At 39.8% G+C, this 21,903-nt stretch overlaps 1 long non-coding RNA gene across 1 annotated transcript in view; it reads right to left on the minus strand.

The window, feature by feature from the left end:
• Window positions 1–17,177: 17,177 nt before the first annotated feature.
• LOC138065814 (uncharacterized) overlaps window positions 17,178–21,903 on the minus strand; it is a 144,722-nt gene continuing 139,996 nt past the window's right edge. Inside the window, exon 3 of the long non-coding RNA XR_011138882.1 lies at window positions 17,178–17,312. This is a non-coding gene — a long non-coding RNA (uncharacterized lncRNA). The remainder of the gene's footprint in view (window positions 17,313–21,903) is intronic.

Here is a 21,903-nt window from a genome sequence, read left to right on the forward strand (position 1 = left end):
GGATTTTTATTTTCAGTTGATGTTATAACTTTTTATACAGATGACGCAGCAGCATAAGAGTTGCCATGCTGGAACAGAAATATAGCTAATGTTGGCTGATACAATGACTCTGGTTGTGGCCTATGCTCTATATATCAAGTAAAAAGAAAATATCTGTAGTGAAGAAGACATGGAGAAATGTGTATTTCTGATATTAGCTCTTGATAAGGTTGAATCCTTGGATGGAAATTTACACTCAAGCTAATAAAATTACAGAACAACTTTGGGCAAAAATTAGTGATGAACTGTCGAATACTGCATTTGAGTATTCCCCATGGGAAATGTCTTACTGTCTGCCAAGAACGAACTCTAAGCATACAGCAAATTACTGCATGTGATGAATATGGTGTTATTTGACAGTCCTGAACAAGAACTCTGTGAGCACTGTTTCCTGAGAAGGCAGGAAACTTGTTGTTTTCATCGCACAAGCAAAGAGTATAAGATTTTTCCACTCAGCTGGAGGATTAATTTTATTTTTTCACATGTTGCCAGTGCAAAAATCTGCAAACAATATTAGGAGTAGAGATTCCATCTTCCTTCCTACTCACTGGCTAGAGGGATAAGAAGCACTTTCTCCTTAACATGAGTCCTTGTTAAGCCATTCTATTTCCATTTATTTTCCTGCTTAACCATGCAAGGACTGTGCAGATGTTAGCTTAGAGACACTTTGCAGGGGTAAAACTGTTCTGTACAGTGAAAACCATGAACATTGACTTTGGATATTGAACAAGCTAATCTTCCCCTGAAACCTCCAAGAAACTGAATGCATAGGCCTCTCAGACTTTTGTAACTAACACTGCTATTCAAGCAGTCCTATAGAAATAGATAGAAAAAATAACGCTTAGATCAACTGAGTCAAAGGTCTGCTACTGAGATAGGGAAAAAAAAATCTCTTAACTGAACTAGAACAAGGAGTAGAGACTTTTTTTTTCCCTCCTAAATAATGAATCATCAAAAAGTATCAAACCAAACCCCCCAAATATTTCTTGAATGTGCCCTGAAAGATTAAAAAAAAAAAAAGCTATTTGTGATGGAATTGTAATTAAATACAGAGTTGGAAGGCACCTTAAGAAATCCAGTCCATTTCTCGTGTCAAAGGGAGAATTATTTAGTTTTAAGTAAGCAAATCTCTTTATTGCAGGTATTTTATTTTTCTAACCATTTCTTAAAATATATCTAGTACTTTCCTTTTAGCTTCTGAAATTTCTCAAAAATCTGTTTTATGATTTATTTGTATGTCTCATTAGATTTTTTTTTTTCTCAGATAAAGTTTATACTATTTGTTTTTTGGTTCAATGACTTGTTCTGTTCTAAGGGAAGAGCCTATCTATCCTTTAGTCTTCTTTTTTCCTAGGCAAACTCCTATATTCTAAACTTTTCTTCCTTCGGTATACATACATGTATAGATATTAAGCGTGGGCCTCACTTTGGCACATTGACCTCCCTTGCCTTTAGCTGTAGTGAGAGTTGATTCAGAGAGAACAGCCCATGTCTGGACCACAGTCAGGTGGTCCTCAGCTTCACACTGATGACCTGAAAAGGGGAAGGATAATTTCCTCCTCACTATGCAAATGAAGCCTAGTAAAACTTATTCCATAATAGTAAACACTTACGTCTTAATTAAATCAAAATGTTATGTGATGTAGAATCTAATCCATGTTGCTCAGTCATATGAGAATTTATAGAATAGCACTACAAGCTCTTTTTCCATAAACCTGACTTTACCATAGGCAGAAAGGAATGACTTGTTCCTGGAGCTAGATATTAATAAAAACATAAGGAGACTTCAGTATGAATACAGATCAATTATTCATCCTGTCCATGTATGTTCGACTCCAAATTCTGCTTTCCCATTCATTCTCCTGGCTTGAATGGATCAAATACATATCCTGGATTTCTACATAAACACAGTGCTGAATGTTTCTTCTTTGTGAATCCTTATGAAAACAGACCAGCATCACAAAACTTCTGTTTTTACTTTTAGACATGAAGAAATGAAGTATCAAAATCTTGTATTTAATGACATGATTCCAGAACAATGCATTTGTTATGAACTGCATTGTAAGAAAACCTCCACAATAAAAATCTCAGAGAAGAGCTCTTTCATCTTCAGAGGCTCAGGGATGAAGTTGAAGAACACTTTTGTGGACAAAAACGTTTTGAGGACGTGAGAGAGCAAAGTAGGAGAAGAAATTTTGTATGAGAAATATTTGGTAAAACAAATTGACATTGTATGTTGAGCTGATATTTTAAAAGACTTCTATTGACTGAGTTACTCATCCATGAATAGGATACTCCAGATCAGTTATGATCCCATTATATAACTCAAGTTTCTCATAAAACCAGGAACCTACATGGGGAGCAACTCTCAAACTATCACGTAACCAAGCTGCTGAACTACAAACATGGGGGATTAAGTTGATTGCCCACCTTTATTAACTGAGTAGGAGGTATTTATGTCACTTCCAGGGAGTTTCCTCTATACCCACAGCGTAGGAGACATACTGTGATCACATAGAATTTTCTGGGAATGGGAAGAAAATATGAAAAATTTATTTATCTTCTGTAACGTAGAAACATTAAATATTTTTCTCCTGTGGCACAACGTGAGATGAGGGTACCCCTAGAGTTAAGGAGTATGTCTCTACTAATATACTGAACAATGTCAGGGTGTGCCCTGACATTGCAGCAGGTCCATCTCTGCTGTTCAATTGTTAGGGAGGTCCCTGGGACCTTTTGGCCCGAATAGCATTGTCCTGAACAATTTTCAAGCAGTATGTCATGGCCCTGAGCATACAGCCAACACCCAGGGTTTGGCAGTGGGTGCCCAAGGCCAACATGGGTTTGGGACAGCTGGGTAACCTTGGATCAGCCTTCTAGGAAGGAGTGGGGTGAGAAAGGGCTGGGAGAAGCTGTATTTGGGCATCACCTCTTTGCTTGGGAGCCACATCTAAGCTTGAGCACTCCCAGTAAATCTTTACCTGAGCTGCACTGTAAGTGAGCTGCTCCTGGCCACTTGCCTTGCTGACCCAACCTTGCCTTGCTGACATGGCCTCCTCACCATGGACTTATCTGGAGGCCATTAGGCTGACCCTATTCCTGTCCCCATCCTGGGCCCGCTCTCCCTGACAGGCAATGAGAGACGGGGCCCATTGGTGGGTCACTGCTGGCCGGCCTCACCGCCACCCTCAGCTCCCAGATCCCTGATGCAGAGTTTGGATTTGAACACAGCTCAAAGACCATTAACAACACACCATGTGCATTAAACCATGTTTTTTTGGAATCTAAGACAATTTAATAACAGGGTGGGGGGCCAGAACCTGCCAATATTAAGTTTGTTTCTGTAGATACATGCAGCAGCCAGGTAACTTCCATCATCCACCACTTGAGGGCTGGGACATGCCGTCAGGACATAGGGTTGGGGGCTTCAGGAGGGGCTCGCTGGGGAGTGATTGAGCAAGCTGCTGTGAGTTATCTTAGGGCTCCAACAGAGCTGGAACAGGAATCTGTGAAAGTGACATGGCAGGAGAGGCTGGGGCTGCAGTCATGCTGGGAGGAGGCTGCCTATGAGGTGCTCTGGATGCTGGGTGGGCTTGAGCCATGGGGCCGGGGGTCCTGTGTGCGGACAGGGCCGGGCCATAGTGCAGCTGGAGCCAGCACTGCTGCAACATCGCAGGGCAGCAACTGACAGCCCCAGGCTGTGCTGTGATGGGTCCAGGACTGCATGGGGGGAGCCCACGGCGGGCAGAAGTAGGGGCAGGGACAGGCTGGTGGTGCCCACGAGGACATGGCACATATCATGTAGGACATCTGCACAGCTACTAGTTTCTGTGATGTATGCTAGATTATTCTCTAACGTTGCATTATCTTTTTTATCTTTTTTGTCTTTTGCTAGTTTCTTTCTTTTTCTTCTCTTTCTCTTTCTCTCTCTTTTTTTTTTTTCCCCTAGAGAACCCAGATTCCAAAGTAATGGTGGATATGCATTTCTAAATCCTGTATTTGTGGCATGTCCTTTAATTGTTTTTGAGCAGTTACCCTGAGCACCCAATCTCAAAAAGTGTTTCTTAATAGGAGTACACTTTGTGATGTCCCTATGAAATAGAATGAGAAGAAATTCATCAGGAAGTAACTGAATGTTATGGTAAAAGGAGTGTCATCGTAAGAGAGAAAAATGGGAATAGACACCTGACACTGTAGATTAATTCATAACACCATAGAATCAATCACTGAGATCTGTAAAGTACCTTAGACAGGGCTGATGTCAGCACCAGCAGATTAACACCTCATGTAGTCAGTTGTTGACAATGTTATTTTACAGAATAAAAATGGTAGGAAGACATCGTGTTACTCAGTATCTCAGCTCTTATTTATTCATGTCCTGCTTTCATTTCATGGGCATGCATGTATGACTTTATTTCGATTTGGTATTCTAATACATTTTTTCCATTCCCTTTCGTACTGTCATATACTTTACTAAAGCTTTTCTAGGAAATGTTTTCAATCTTGGTCCATTTTTTTCTTCCGGCAAACCAGTGTTTCTGCTAGCATAATAAACAGAAGGTTTCCATTTCAGCGTGTTTTCCACACCTCAGCAGATACTCTCTGCAGTTAAGTCATCTGGACAAATGAAATGAGCTCATACTTCTTGTGAAAAGGTGGCTGAACCTCTCCCTAACTTGCAGGTTATTCATTTTCAAGATTTTAACGTATGAAGAATTTCCCCTATGCAGCTTCAAAATTGTTTTATAGTGCAGTTGTTTTCCCTTTAAAAAATGTTTTCAGCCCTTCTCTCTTCCTCAATAGACATGGGAAAAAGTTGAGCAATTCAAAAAGAAAATCCAGAACACATTTCATGACTTTTTTATTTTATGAAGTGCTATAGGAACTAGTTCAGTGCAAATCAAAACACTGCACTGATATTCAAAGACAATCTGAAGATTTTTTGTGCATGTATTTAAGACAATTCACAGTGAGCTATAAATTGCAGTGTCTTAAAAGTCTTTTTTCCGATTCCTTTTTTTTTTTGTTTTATGCAGTCAAAAACTTTAAATGACTTAATGCATTATCATATGAATTGTGATTTTCTACAAGGCTTATCTTTTTTTTATTTCCATACTTCATACTTTCTTTAATGAGGATACTTAAGTGAGAACATTTTTGCACTCTAATCTTCTGATTTTATGAAATCACCATACCAAACAGAGAGATAGTGGTTTAAATATTTTGAGTAAGACTGAAAGAAGAAGCAGTTTTCCAGGTATACTTTGACTACTTTGTGGAGGGCAGGAGGAAGTGATGAAAACGCAAGGGAAGTGTCAGGGGTTTTAAGGAAAATTGACATTTCTTGATTAAAACTACTGATATCATGAAGCAGTGGTGTGTAGGTTTTGTCGTTTTTTTTTTTTTTTCCTCTTATGATCTTCTTACTCATTTTAAAGTTGTGAAGAGCTTTTGGAACAGATATCTTTTTAAGGCACGCCTATTTGTTATAAACAGTGACTTACAAAAATATCCAAGATATCCTGCTGGATGAAGACTAGCCATAAAGGCATAACGCTCTGTTCAGTCTAATTTCTCTTGCTTGTCCACACTGAATTGTATCCTACCACTAAGTTTTATCCTTATTGTATGTGCAATGCATGCCATGAAAGGGTCTTGACATAATGGAACTCTCTTTGAACTACCACTATATATATATTTTTAGTTATTAATGTGTAATGCTTAGGTAAAGAAAGGAATAAAGAAGGAAGACAATTTATTCAAAGATGAAAAAGATATTCTTCTGATCAACTGTATTCCTTCACTGTTGTCTTGAAAATTTTGGTGAAATCTCAACTGTTTTGAAAGAGCTCCTGGTTCAAGTATATCTACTTTAGCCAGGACTAAAATGGCTAACATTTAATTCGTTATTATTGTGCAGTCCTTCCAACCTGAATTACTAATTTCTGTAAATCTAGTATTTACTTCTCAGTGACATCTCAATGTTACCAGCATGCAGATATTTTGCATACAAATACTACTGCTACTCTTCTCACTACTTCTGTTTTGATTTGTTTCTGCTTAGTTTCTGATATTTTGCTCTAAGACACTTTCTGTGAGTTATCATTTCAACAGTACCTTGTACAATATTTGTAATATCTCACCTGCTTGACATCTGTGTCTGTAGTATTCGTTTAGTGCATGTGTACAGTCCAGAGAAGTAACTACCTGAAACTATATTTCTTTTACTGTTGTGTATAGCTTGGGAAGAGATAGGACGGTGATTTTAGTAGCAGTTCTAAGTCTGCTAAAGCTGACCAAACACTTATATGCTGCATATGAAAGATATGACATTCAAATATAATTTTCTTCTCAATATACCTAGACATGAATGCTATGAGTAGAGTGTCAATGATTTTCACTTTTTCAGTTTTGTTTTTCTTTTTAGCACAATGCAAATGCAATGAAGCCATTCAGCAAACTACGGCAATGTTGTGTCACCATTACAAACTCTGAAAGCTCTGTCTTCCTACTGGTCATGGTAACCAAAGGTACTGTTAAAACTACTCCAATGCTTTAAATTTCACTGGGTAAGTGACCTTTAAAGTCTGGATCCTGAAAACTGAAATTATTTCTGGTTTGATTTCCATATAGATAATCTCATTGATGGCACACTGAAGCACTGAGAGCCATCATTATATTAAAATATTGTAATCATGTTCTAACATTGTGTTCAAACTAACAAAACTTCTCAATACTTTTGTAAAGGTTCCACAGAAGTGAATGTAACAGACTTGTTCCTATAACTTCATGGGAATGGGAACTCCTTTATAATAGGAGTGAAGGTAAAAATAATGAACAATATTTTTGTGGATTTTTTTACTCGTTCTGTTGTAAATAACTTATTGCAAATTCTTTTGCTTTAATGTCTTGCTTATGAGTTCAGAAGCTTGTCTTTCTCTGTGATTGTATTCCTTTAACAGCCGCAGCTGCTGTAGGTCACCTTCAGCAGAAATTGAAGACTTTTACTCGGTTTAAATAAATTAGCAGGTACCAATGGCCCATTGCCCTATCTTACTCTTTAGCCTGAAATTTGCCAGGGCTACTAAATTCATATATATGAATCTTTACTTCACTAGATTTACTTTACTGAATTCCTACACTATGAGGTACATTTGAGTAGTATAAAACCGGAAAGGAGGAAATATCTCTCACCCAAAGAAGAAAAATGTTCACAACACATTTCAGTAGCTTTAAACATTTTACTAAATTAGAAGAATTTGTAGGTAGTTCTTTAGAGCTGCCATATTCATCTTATACCTTCTGCATTTTTAATTGCTGCTCTTCAAGATAAGTAGGTTAGGAAGAAATGCTCTGAGATTGCCTCCAAGCCCGCTTTTGGTTCTACCAGTCTCTCTTAAATTCTCATAATCATGTTCCAAAAAGCTTTGTCCTAAGAAGGGACGAATATCAAAAAAGAAGTACAGTGAAGTATTGTGTGGTTTTTAGGACAGTGCAGTTTCCTCCAGCTCTGAATGTTCAGCCTGTTTCACTGACTATCACAGGCAAAAGTAACAGATTAATTCAATTTTATTCCATCCCCTTCCACAACAGAGACAGTTCTGCACAAAGGAGTCATTGTCAGACAAAGAGTAACACTATGCTTATGTAGTTTTGTTACTGTTTGCTTGTCATTTGAAAGCCAAACTCTTCAGAGTATGCATGAAATCCTATCTCCTTGCAAGTCAGAGAGAAAACTCCCACTGATTTTATTGGAGTTACAATTTCACTCAAGGATTCAGGCTAGTGCTTCCCGAAAGACCTTTAACAGGTCCATAGCCCTAAAAGTCTCCTTTGCTTGTGTCAGAACACCAGAAAAACAGCCTGGTGACTGCTGTCTCAAAGGGAGGAAGGCGTGTGGGGGCTTTTCAGTAGTAGTAGTTGATGCTCCCATCCCTTACAACAGGAACAGCACAACTGGCTCTGGAACTCACCTCTGACTTTCAAATCCAGTCCCAGCTCTTCTTCCAATATCTTTCTTTTCTGCAGCAGTAGAAACTGGCATGTGCCCGAGCTTTTCATCTTTCCAGTGAAAAAAAGCCTAAACTTGGCCTAAATGAGCACTCAGGGTCACAGATCTATCTGGTGATAAATGTAAACACACCAGCCAGGTGAAGGAAGACAGAACACCTCTCTTCACTGCAGATCTTTGGTGATGTCTGATGTGACTTTCTCCAGGTAGATGAAAGCAAGCTGTTGCGTGACTGTCAGGTTTTTCCACGTACATTTTGTGGAGCACGAGGTCTTGCCGAAATGTGTTTGCAATCTGTTATCGAAATTAGACTTTCGGTGTCCTCTGATTTATTTCTTTAGATTATAAAATACTTTAAAAATAATTATATTTGTGCAATGCCTATGCATTTAAACATTAGTAGACATTCCTCAAACCCCCAATGTGCATGACTGTAGTGAAACATGAAAAATAAAACATTAATAGGACTATTTCAGGCATTATGTGTACTAATGAATTAAAAAAAAATCTTACTTTACAGATGCATTTCTTTTCTCCACAATTAGAAATATACTGACCAGAGACCCTACTTGGAAGAGCTTGTCTCAGTCACAGGACTCATTTGCTACAGCCTTCATTTCAAATGATTCCTTAACCTCTAAAAATGATTGAGTTGAACCCCATACATAAGCACATTTAAAAGCCATAACCTACTCATTAGTGGGGGGACTAAAAAGAAAAAAAAAATCAAAGAAAGCCTAAGTGAAGATTGGTTTTGCATGCACTTGCTCACCACATGTATCTGAGAGTTACAATGCTACAGTTGAGAATAATTGCTGAAGAGGAAAGAAAAGTACGGAGGGCTGAGCTGAACTCTGTGAAGTTCAAGCACACAAGCCCTCTCAGCTCCAGAAGCAAAGTGACATTTTCTGACTTTGGTGGAAATTTGCATAATGTGGAAAAGCTTGCTTCTTATCTTCACATAGTCATATTTGTTCTGGAAGGATCAGTTTTCAAGTAGCATTTCAAAAATATATGCAAAAAAGGGCTGCTCTTGAACTTCTGTAATGCCATATCCATTTGGAATACACATCAGGAGACTGTTAAACCTCTGACTCTCCTATACACTACTTATATTACAATAACTGACTTCTTAAATAGTTACCACAGACAAACCATTAAACTAAGTTTAGAAAAAAATAAATCATTCAAGAAATCAACTGAATGTTTGGAAACAAGGTCACACTGTGCATTTACATGTTTCTGGCATCATGTTTATTGGAAAAAACTTCTATTTCAGAAAGGACAGGGATGGGTCAGGTAGACAAAGCTGTTTTAATGGTATCTGTGTTTGTTTTTCTAGTAGAACATATGGCTTTTTATCTCTCCATGTGGATTCTGCAAAGAATCAAGATGACTCAGTTGCAGATATGATCAGCAATCGTAGATATCTCAGAGACCTGAAATAGTCCTATTAATGTTTTATTTTTCATGTTTCACTACAGTCATGCACATTGGGGGTTTGAGGAATGTCTACTAATGTTTAAATTGTTTTATTAACACCAAAAATAAGTAGAATTTTGCTGAATTGATACAAGATTTTCAGAAGCTAATATAGAGGTAAGAACAACCTTATTTTTGTTTTTTCCTCCCCCCCCCTCCCTTTAAAGTGGAAAACGGAGTATTTATCTTATTTCCCAAAAAGTCATTAATCTAATTTCTCTAATTCTCTTCAAGCATTACTCTAAGAAGAACTGAGGCCAGGGAGACTCTCAGACATTAAGACATTTTCAGGTATTCTGCTTTCTGACATCTATGTTATTTTAAGCTTTAGGCCTTGATACTTCTCTAATGCAGTTTCCTAGTTGTAAACTTGGGAGAGTATTTTACTTCTTCCAGTATTTCTTCCAGTATTATGAGAATAAATAACCTAGAAAGGAATTCTGATGCTTCAATAGTGAGAACAATGTAGATACCTAAGTTGGCACAAGTAGTTCTGAGTTGTAAGTTACTTTACTGGAGATAAACTAAAGGATTCAGTATTACGTACCAGATATCACAAGACTTCTCTGCAATGACACTTGACAAAGTACCCTCATATGGGTTCACACATTTCATCTATGATACAATAAACTCTGAAATAGCATGCAATCACTTAACATTCACTCAAATTACTGTACACTGTGACTAAAGTTTCTAAACAAAAATGAAAGTTTTTCGCCAGATTTCTCACACCCTGCCATTTCTTATTATTCTGATTAGACAAATTAAGTTTCATTTTGTTACCTGAACATTTTGTACTAAAGAATTTGAATAAAAAGATTTAATTTTGAAGCTACCTATGAAACATCACGGACAAGATAAGGCACAGGCTTCTTTTGCTTCCCTGACTTTGTATAGTTGTTTTTGGCAAGATGAAATACATGAAAGGAAACATGTGCTGTCATCATTACCGAGCAAGCTCTGATGGGCTTAGCTTGAGGTTAACATTAGACAAATCTCCCTGAATATTACAGCTTTCTTTCTATATCCAATTCTCAATTCAGTAAGTATTTTTTCTCCCTCTCTCCCTTCCTCCAAATTGATGTAAACAGAAACAGATTTTGTTGAAAGACCGATACATTCTTTTCTTTAGTTTTCATATATTTCTCCCAAATAGCAAAAATAAACAAAACCCTTTTACATTTTCTTCAATTTTTGATATAAAATTCTACTTTCTATGTTTAGGGGCTCTTTTTCACATATAAAGGCAGACTTCTCCTGATCCTTTCCTTGATAATAATCTTTTTTAGCAATTAATAGTACTATACTACTACCATATCAATGCAGCTTTTCATTTTTGCACACAGTTTCAGTTTCTTACACATAGAAAAACATTATATTAATACATTTTTTTTTTTCAAAATGTGAATGAAGCAGCTCTATTTCACAGAAATGATGCTATAGAAATTCAGTCTATTTGTTCTGTGCCAGCGCTGGGTCAGATATAGTTGCCATAGACAGATCTCCATCCGTTCATCATAGAATGAGTCTGGAAATAAGCTCACATGCTGGTGAGTGGTGCAGTACCATTTCAAGGCAGTCCCTGTACATCAAGGTCAGGAATCTACATGTACATGTCACACCTTTTATTCAGTCTGCGTTGACACGTTGCTTTATGTAGAAACTTAACTACAGGGTAGGAAATGTGATGTGGTTTGGGAACATGATGGGAGACACATCTGTACCTGAGAACCCAGAAGCATCTCTGTTCCCAGTAATACAGTAATATGCAGCCAGAAGAGATTAAAAAGTAAGTCAACTGAGAATAGTTACATAAACCTTCTTTAACAGGTTAATTGAAAAGGGGCTGAAAATATACAAGATTTTAAAACTAAGAAAGGGAAACAAGCAAATGAAGAAATAAACTCTGAGAAAAGTGACTTTTGGAAGTCAGCCTCCATAGAGAAGATAAGAATAGAAACATTCCTGCCTTTTTTAAAGAAGATTATCAGAGGTCTGCAGTTTGCATTTGGGAGAGAGAGAATGATGTAATCATATGCTGATGCATAGTTTGTACATATGTCTGTGAATAACCTAGAGGCATATGTTAGGTGGGACTCAAGATTAGGACATTTAACTGTAATATAAATCTTTACATGTAAGTTAATCTCAGTTGCCTCAACGTAGATGTCTAGTGCCATCTTTTCTGCTTGAGAGTATCCCACCTATCTTCCAGCTGCCATTTCAAAGAGGGTAAGTTTCCTGAAGTCTTGTGCCATATCTGCCAACCTGTGCAGATGACACTAAATATGTACATGTGGACAAATTAATAAAGCCCGTAATTGGTACAGGCAATGGGAGCTCAAAAGCTATGCAGCTGACCAAATGAAGTTTCTAACTTGAGGTGACATTAGCAGCTTTCAAGGTTATATTGAAAGTATTGAGTAAAGGCTTGATTTAGGTATGCACATACAGGCACCTTGTACCCTCTGAAATATTCTAGGGACTCGGACAGATGCATAGGGCTGGCAGATGCTATCGAAGACCTGCAGAAAAACCATATTTTTCTGTATGGGTTATCAGTGGCAACTGATAGCCAAAGATAAGATTTGAGGATATCTCAAACTGTATTGGCCTACTGTCTGTGGGAAAATTAACAGTCGCAGATCTCTGCTGAGTGCAATAGAAACTTAAGTGGCTTATATATACAGACATCAGCATAGAGAATTGTAGGTGTGGGTGATTATTTGTACAAACTGAATCCCAACTGTTGTGATTAAAGCAAACAAACAGTAAGTAGGAGTGTGGTGAATAATTTACATCCTCCAGTATACCAACTTTCCCATTTAATTTTCTTTCCTCTGAAATTCCCTTAATGCTCATAGAGTCCATCTTGTTTCCAGCTAGTTTTTCTGTTAGGGCTTGATTCAGTTACCTACTCCTAACTGTTTACAGCACTTAGGATGTCAATGGGTAAATATTTCCCACTCAAAAGGACTTCCTTGTACATGCCAGATGTTCCAACCTTTACAACTATTGTTTTGTTATCACTGTTTCTGTTTCTTAAAAAGTAAGAAAGAAAACAAGCTTTCACACAGTTGATATGTTTCTTTTCACTTTATACATGATGAATGCAAGCAATATTCTTAACTGATATTTCTGGGGTAAGAAAATGTGGTGGTTAACATATCAATGACCTGACTCTCATTTTCATTAAGTTAATACATACCTCTGTATTAGTGTTCACAGAATCACAAAATGGCTGAGGTTGGAAGGGATCTCTGGAGATCATCTAGTCCAACCCCTTCCTCAAGCACGGTCCTCTAGAGCACGTTGCCCAGCATCGTGTCCAGGCCAGTTCTGAATATCTCCAGCAAAGGAGACTGCACATCCCCTCTGGGCAACCTGTTCCAATGCTCAGTTACCCGCACAGTGAAGAAGTTTTTCCTCATGTTCAGACGGAACTTCCTGTGGTTCAGTTTGTGCCCGTTGCCTCTTGTCCTGTCGCTGGGCACCACAAAGAAGAGTCTGGCCCCATCCTCTCGACACCCTCCCTTCAGATGCTTATACACATTGATAAGATCACCTCTCAGTCTTCCTTTCTCCAGGCTGAACAGGCCCAGCTCTCTCAGCCTTTCTTCAGAGGAGAGATGCTCCAGACCCCGCAGCAGCTTTGTAGCCCTTTGTAGCTGGACTCTCTCCAAGAGCTCCATGTCTCCCTCGTACTGGGGAGCCCAGCACTGGACACAGGACTCCAGGTGAGGCCTCCCCAGGGCTGAGGAGAGGGGCAGGATCACCTCCCTCCACCTGCTGGTAACACTCTGCCTCATGCACCCCAGGATCCCCTTGGCCTTCTTGGCCACAAGGGCACACTGCTGCCTCATGCTCCACTTGTTGTCCACCAGCACTCCCAGGGCCTTCTCCGCAGAGCTACTTTCCAGCAGGTCAACCCCCAGCCTGTCCTGGTGCAGGGGGTTATTCCTCCCCATGTGCAGGACCCTGCACTTGCCTTTGTGGAACTTCAGGAGGTTCCTCTCCGCCCAGCTCTCCAGGATGTCCAGTTCCCTCCAAACGGCAGCACAGCCTTCTAGTGTGGAGGCCACTCCTCTCAGTTTTGATTTGTGTCATCAGCAAACTTGCTGAGGGTGCACTCTGTCCCTTCCTCCAGGTCATTGATGAATATATTGAACAAGACTGGACCCAGGACTGACCCCTGGGGGACACCACTAGCCACAGGCCTCCAACTAGACTCTGCGCCATTCACCACAACCCTCTGAGCTCGGCCATCCAGCCACTTCTCAAGCCCCCTCACTCTCCACTCATCCTGCCCACACTCCCTGAGCTTCCCTACGAGGATGGGATGGGAGACACATCCCATAAATTGCTGAAGTCCACGTAGACAACATCCACTGCTCTGCCCTCATCTACCCAGCCTGTCATCCCATCAGAGAAGGCTACCAGGTTGGTCAAGCATGATTTCCCTTTGGTGAATCCATGCTGACTACTCCCAATCTTATCCTTGACATGCTTAGTGAGGACCTGCAGGATGAGCTGTTCCATCACCTTTCCAGGGATGGAGGTGAGGCTGACAGTCCTGTAGTTTCCTGGCTCCTCCTTCTTGCTCTTTTTGAAGACTGGCGTGACATTGGCTTTCTTCCAGTCCTCAGGCACCTCTCCTGATCTCCAGGACCTTTCCAAGATGATGGAGAGTGGCCTAGCGATAACATCCGCCAGCTCCCTCAGCTCTTGCAGGTGCATCCCTTCGGGGCCCATGGACTTGTGGATGTCGAGTTTGGACAAAAGATCTCTCACCCGATCCTCCTCCACCAAGGGAGAGTCTTCCTTTCTCCAGCCTTCCTCTCTTGTCTCCAAGGTCTGGAATTCCTCAGGACTGGCCTTAGCAGTGAAGACGGAAGCAAAGAAGGCATTCAGCAACTCTGCCTTCTCTGTATCCTTTGTTATCAGGGCACCCGCCCCATTCAGCAGGGGGCCCACATTTTCCCTAGTCTTCCTTTTGCTATTGATGTATTGGAAGAAGCCCTTCTTGTTGTCCTTGACATCCCTTGCTAGATTTAATTCCCAGTGGGCCTTAGCCTTCCTTGTCGCGTCCCTGCACGCTCTGACAACGTCCCTGTATTCCTCCCAAGTGGCCTGTCCCCTTTTCCACATTCTGTAGACTTCCTTCTTCTGTTGAGTTTTGCCAGGAGTTCCTTGCTCATCCATGCAGGTCTCCTGCCCGCTTTGCTGGACTTCTTCCTCAGAGGGATGCACCGATCTCGAGCCTGGAGGAAGTGACGCTTGAATATTAACCAGATTTCTTGGACACCCCTTTCCTTTTAAGGCCCTACTGTTGTCCCAAAGAAGGGTTCTTTCACCCGGTGTGCTATGAGCCAAAAGCACACAGAGTCGAGATTTTTGTTTAATTCATTTCTGCACAGAGATGGGTACTAGGTGGTAATTACACAAAGCTAGCACACCTCATTGCTGCACAGCTTACACTTTATACAGTTTAAGCAACTAAATTAAGTCATCCTTATTCTTATTGGTTCTGTTAGGTCTCATCTTCATTTAAAGTCACAGTATCCTCTTTTTCTACTATGCATGCTCTATAGGGATAGGGCTTCGATCAGCAGAGGGCTTCCCTGCTTGTAGGTGGGTTTTTTATTATGATAATTAGGATAGTTCACCCATAGTTCAAGTAGTTCTTTCCTGTTTATCAGCTGTTTTTGTTCTCTTCAGGTTTATTTGGGTACTTCCTTATCTGGTTGCCTTATAGTGTTGTCTTGCTCCTTTCTTCAGGGCCTTATTTTGTTAACTACCTGTGAAAGACTGAATAATACCCTAATCTCCTTCCCCCTCCCCACACCTTCAATACTACCCCCTGAGATTCCTCCAAGAAGGTCCCTGAAGAGGCCAGAGTTTGCTCTCCTGAAGTCCAGGGCTGCGATCCTACTTATTGCCCTCCTTCCTCCTCACAGGATCCTGAACTCCACCATCTTATTGTCACTACAGCCAAGGCTGCCCCCAACCTTCACATCTCCAACTAGACCTTCTCTGTTCGTTAGTACAAGGTCTAGCAGTGCACCTCTCCTCGTTGGCGTCTCCACCACCTGAGTCAAGAAGTTATCATCAATCCTCTGCAGGAACCTCTTTGACTGTTTGTGCCTGGCTGTGCTGTCTTTCCAGCAGATGTCAGGGTGGTTGAAGTCTCCCATGAGAACCAGGGCCTGTGATCGTGAGGCTACTTCCAGATGTCTGTAGAAGATCTCATCGATGACTTCCTCCTGATCAGGTGGCCTGTAGTAAACCCCCACAACAATGTCACCCATATTAGCCTGCCCTTTAATCCTTACCCACAGGCTCTCAAATTGCTCTTCCTCCATCCCGAGGCAGAGCTCCATACATTCTAGCTGCTCCCTCACATAAAGAGCAACTCCACCACCTCGCCTTCCTGGCCTCTCTTTCCTAAAAAGCACATAGCCATCCAGGACAGCATCCCAGTCATGTGAGCTATCCCACCATGTCTCTGTCACTGCAATGAGATCATGGTCCTGCGACCGCACACAGATCTCTAACTCTTCCTGCTTATTCCCCATGCTGCGTGCATCGGTGTACAGGCATTTCAGAGAGCCAGTCAAGCACGCAAGCTTCCCAGGAGAGGTGCAAGAGGATCCTCCATAGCCATGTTCCATGCTGTCTCCCCTGGCTGCATGCACCCGCTGGAGGCATCCTGACTTGAGCGGTGTTTTACTGAGTATCGTGTCACTATACCATTCCCTTTCCCCATCTTGCCTAGTTTAAAGCCCTCCTTACCAGGCTGGCCAATCTGTTGGCAAAGACACGCGTGCCCCGCTTGGTGAGGTGGATCCCATCTCTCTCCATCAGCTGTCAATCTTTAGACAGGGTCCCGCGGTCATAGAAAACAAAACCAACACCAACACCAGTGGCGCAGCCAGTTGTTAACTTGGAAAATCTGTCTACTCCTCCTCCCATCCTTTCCCCTCACAGGCAGGATTCAGGAGATCGATTTAGGTGTTGAATTCACTTAAATGAAATGAAACAGTTCTAGGGTTAATTCACACTGTGAAATTATTGAAATAAAAATGAATCCTTAGGTTTTCACCACCGTATACTTCTGCTGAGTCCTGACTACAGTTACACATTACATGGCAGTCTAGAGGAAGTTACTGAAATTCTACACAGTGAACCTGTGGGAAGAATGATACTCAGTATTTCAAGAACCATTTTAGGATTTTTGTTCTTGGCATGCTATGTAGACGGAAAGAGAGGGAGCACGATGCAGGTCGGTTTACTGTTTGGATAGCTGCATGCTTGAAGTTGAATGTATGCTTAAGAACATTTCTAATTTTACTGCTTTGATTTCCAAACCATGGGGAGCTGAGCAAATGGAGCTTTGTGGACACTTCACTCTCTCCTATAAATTCAGAAGGATTATTTTGGGCTGCAAGGCTGATAACCTAGCATTCTAAAGATTTTTCTAGAATTCTATCAGTTTCTATAGCAAATTCCCATAAAATAGAAGGGAAAGATGTTTTTTTATTTAAAAAAGGTATAAAGATAAACTTTAGAGCTCTGCATTTGTAGAGCATCCATTTTATTAAAATAAAATAAAAAAAAAAAAAAACAAGACAAAAACAATGACACTTTACTGTGCAGTAGCAATTTGTACTAAAATTCTGTCATGCTTCCAGCTTCAGGGAAGTTGCTGGTGGACCTCTTTCTCAGGTCAGCATGATCCTTTCTCTCCATGGAAATTGCACTGAGTTGTAATGCTGTTTTCCTGAAAATGAAAAGAAACTATATAAGAAATGTTTAGGGACTGAAAGTGTTTTAGAAAGTAAGATCTTTTTAATATCTTCAAAATAATGAAATATTTATCCTCTAGTATATTTAACATTTAGAATAAATATATGACAAAGCTATAAAGAGCATGTTTTAGTTAGTGCAACCAAGTCTGTGTATCCCTAGGGCCATCTTTAATGTAAGCAAATTAAATGAACTTAGAACCTTTCTGAAAAGCCCTCTGCATAAATACAGTCTGATTCACATTACCTGTGAAAGGAGAGCCCTTTGCTGAGGAAAGATGTGATTATGGTCTTAACAAGGGAAATATAAAAAGTTAATTCGCTCCACTGTCATTCACCATAATTACTATATTGCTGTCTGAGTAGTTTGACAGAAGAGTGCAAGATCAGTAAAGATGGCAGGGTCTCATCCTAAGTTTCAGTAAAACTCCCATAAAGCAGGAGATAGATTCACTTTTATAGCAAAAAAATCTAATATCTGACTTATGCCTTCATCTACAGGATAAAAGCAAATATAGAAGACACAATGATATGAAAAAAACCCAGATTTTTAGCTTGGATAAAATTGCTCTGTAGAAGCCTGAATGTGTACACAGCTGTTATTACACTCCATGTTACTTTGTAAAAATCTGTGATACATTAGCCACACAATAGAGGTTGCTAAGAAACTGAGGATCAACTCCTTTGTTATAAGGGAAGCTTATTTGAAACCACCAGAAAAGAAGGCTTATCAGCTTTTTAAAAAAATCAGGGAGGGTAAAGGAAACTTAGACCATAAGTATGTTGTACATACAGACAGGCACAGCAGCTGTGTTTTAAAACGTTGATAGACATGTCATTCACATACTTCATTACAGAGTGGAGTCCTAAGGAGCTATTACAGCATTGTACTGTGTGTTCAGAGGGATGGAAAAATATACTTAACTTATTTTCCTATTTTAATATTTTTGTAAAATTCTCTTTACAAGGCTGAAAAGCTCTCCTAAGCAGAAGAAATATAAGATTAAAATGAAGGAAGGGTTTTCTTTTAGGAGCTTAAAACATTGATTTTCAAAATATAAAAATGGAACTGTTAAAGAAGCTCAGCATCAGCATGACAAACAGATTTTTTTTTCTTTTTCTTGTTTTTAGTTGTTACTACTACCTCCAAGAGCTCTCTACTCACAGGCTGAAATAGCATCATCCATTCAGAGAAAGCTTGGTTTAATAAATTTTGTGACAATCAGGAGGCCAGAAACACCTGTGTTGTTATGCTCTCTTTGCCAACGACTTGCTGTGTGGCCTTCAGCCACTTCAGTGCTTCATATCTCAATTTCATTACCTGAAAAATGGGAGGAATAATAGCTACCTATGTCACAAGCCTGTAGCCAGATTGGTTAGCCAATTTTTAAACAGTTCCTTGAACGGTTAGAGTGCTAGGTCTTGCCAGTTCTTGGTTTAGGAGGTGGAGTTGGGTTGTTTCATTTTACATGAATTCTGGAAGTGCCTTTATAGAAGTAACTGATGTATCTGTAAGCAGAACAGACATCCTGAAAGGCTGCAAGTGCTGACTGAGTTGACAGGGTAACCTAGTCAGGCTAATGTCAAATTTGGGGATGGATGCAAGAACAGAGCCACACTCCTCAGTGACATGTAATCTAAAATTTACTTACTGAATGGGATGCATGTAGCAGGTGGTAGTGATTTCTGTTCCAAGATTTATTTTTTTACAATACATGCTGCACATTCACACAAGTCAAGGTCCAACACCCCTGGTCCATCCTAGTTCAGCATCATGGATCCAGGGGAACAGGATATTTACCCTGACCGTTTGATGTGTACCACCCCTGCCTGGAGGCCTAGCCCCTATGTGGAAGGGATCTGCCTTGGACACCGTGTCAGAAATCAGTGGATGGGTTCCTCACTAGCAGCTACTGCCTTTACTTTCTATGTTACATTGCAGCATAAACCACCAATGGCCTCTCTAGTCTCGTCACACTGGCTCATTTTCTTTTACTTTGTCCATATATGCCAATTCAATGGTTGTCAGCATAGTTTCTGTCACCCTATATCTCATGCCCTGAGTGTGTTATACAAGGTTTGAAGTTATCAACAGCTATATAACAGAGTTCAAAACTTGCTTGTTTTTCAACTCATACCAGATTAATCCAGTCACTTAGAGCTGGGCAGATGTAGTCAAGGCCTCACTTATCCGAGCAGTGCTTTCACATAGGCTGTTACGCTTGACAAGCTTCTTGTAAGAGTCAACATACGTCCAGTGATTCTACAATCAAATTAGAGATGTGTACCTGCTAAAGATCTTTTGAGGAGATAAGCAGATTCCTTTCTTCATACCATACCGATGCCTGACTGCTCTTCTACTGCAGATCATGGTCACCTAAATTTACCATTTTATAAGGCATAGTCTACCTATGATTTGCATGTCTAAACTGCTGTTACAGGCAATCGCGGTTTAGCATAGGATGCTGTTGCCTAAACATAGTCATCTCTTGCCCTTTTAAATCCTCAAAGTATCCTCCTCCAACTGCTATCTGGACAAATGCAAGTCTTCCTTAGGTCTCCTCTAGCATCTCAAATGTTACCCAGTTCCTTTCTGTGAGCAACTGGGTCATGTCCCAAATCAATATAATCAATGGAATATGATGAACAGTTCTACTCTCCTCAAATTTGACAGATTTGGCCAGCAGAATAGCTCCCCAGACTCTACTTTCCAGTCCAATCCAATCCAATTTATTGACTAGATTAAGTGAGGCTTAGCTTAGGGGATCTCAAATTGGATGTTTCCTATACTTAAAAGAATGGTAATGAAGCTTCTTATGGTCAGCTCAATAAAAGAGTAAAGTCTATATTCCAACTACCTTTCCTAGTGATGAAATTATTTTTTGTAACATCTTAAGTAGAGTTAGATTTTTGTACTTCCAAGAAATACAATTTTCTGTTTCCCAACTGATAGTTTTAATAGTATTATGAAAATTAGCTATTTTATTTTATTTTTTAGCTATATAGTGATGTTGATACTGTCAGTGGCCTCTCCATATCCATTTCTTTTTGTCTGCTTGTGTCAAGAAATTGACAACTTTTATTTGAGAAGCAAATACACAGTTTCTATATCAGGCTGTTGTTGTATTCCCAAAACACTTAAATGTCTGCTTCCATTCACCATATAACTATTCTTACTGTAGCATCTGGGATATTTCACGTGCATGATTTTAGGCATTTTTAAGTATACCATCTAACCAGAAACTATGTGTATTCACTCTGATCCTAATAAGGAAGAGTGTCTTTATAAGGGTCAGCTTCACCTTTGTTCTGAATAGGTGTTTTAATGTTGGTAATGTTAAGCTTACCAAAACCTGATCAAAATTTTCTCAATGTATTTACTGCTTTCACTGAACTCTGTATTTCAGCTCCCCTAAAACTATTGGCAACACTTTCCATTGCTTAAAATAGTGGAGGAACACCACCAACATCCATTAATGCAATTCTTATTATTATTATTATCTTATTATTATTATTATTATTATTATCTTATTATTCTTATCCTTATGTATCTGCAGAAACCTAGGAGAGCCTCTCCTTGACATGAGACTTTAAATTGAACTGAGAGAGGTTAAAGTCATCCATACACTGTTTCACAAAAAAATAACATTGAACTTTGGAGTTTAACTGCTGTTGATAGCTAAAGTGAGACAAACAGTAAAACAACATTTTACATTGCATTTGCAAACTATAATATCACCCAGGGCCAGCCACTTGAGGTGTTGTTTTTGCACTGCTCACAGAAATAACTTCTACAGGAATTGTAAATAATCTGTTATTTTGTTTAAGGAAAGGTACTTACCAATATAAAGCCAATTCCATAGTTCTAAATAACCATATCTTCCAAAACATTCTAATGCAGAAGCGTCTCCATCTACCTGTACTATAGTCTTTGCTTCATTTCACATCTTTACTGCTTGGATTAAAATTCCATCTCAAAGCCAAAAAGCTATGCGCAAGAATTAGCTCATTACTTTAAGCAAAGCATGTACTGACAAAACCACCTGTCTTTCTGCAGATAGCTTGCATGTTTGCTGTAGTTCCCCAGATCATTCTCTGTATTGAAACTGCAACATTTGCCCTTCTTTAGTCATCAGGGACTTCCTCTGATCTTCAAGATCTTTGAGAGAGGGTAGAGATGGTAGATGGTTCACATTATATTAGTCAGCTCTTTCAGCACTCATGCGTATTTCATCTGGCCCCATGCACTTATGTGGGTCAAGATTTCTTAAGAGATCCCTGACCCAATCTTCTTCCACTATGGCTGGTCTGTCTTTTCCTTGAACCTTCTGTCTAGCCAAAAAGGCCGAGGATAACTTGTCAGTGCAGACTGAGGCAAAAGAGACACTAAGTACTTCAGCCTTATCACTAAATCACTCACCCACAGTTTTTGTGTTTATTCTTTTACTGCTCTTGTAGCAGAAGCAGCACCTGTTTTTGCCCATGATGTCCATTGCCATTCTTAACTCTAGAGGATCTCTGGCTTTCACTGCATGCTGGGCATTTTTTCTGTAGTCCTCCTTTGCA

The sequence above is a fragment of the Struthio camelus genome, chromosome 1 (assembly GCF_040807025.1).
Source record: "Struthio camelus isolate bStrCam1 chromosome 1, bStrCam1.hap1, whole genome shotgun sequence".
In the NCBI taxonomy this organism is placed as follows: Eukaryota; Metazoa; Chordata; class Aves; order Struthioniformes; family Struthionidae; genus Struthio; species Struthio camelus.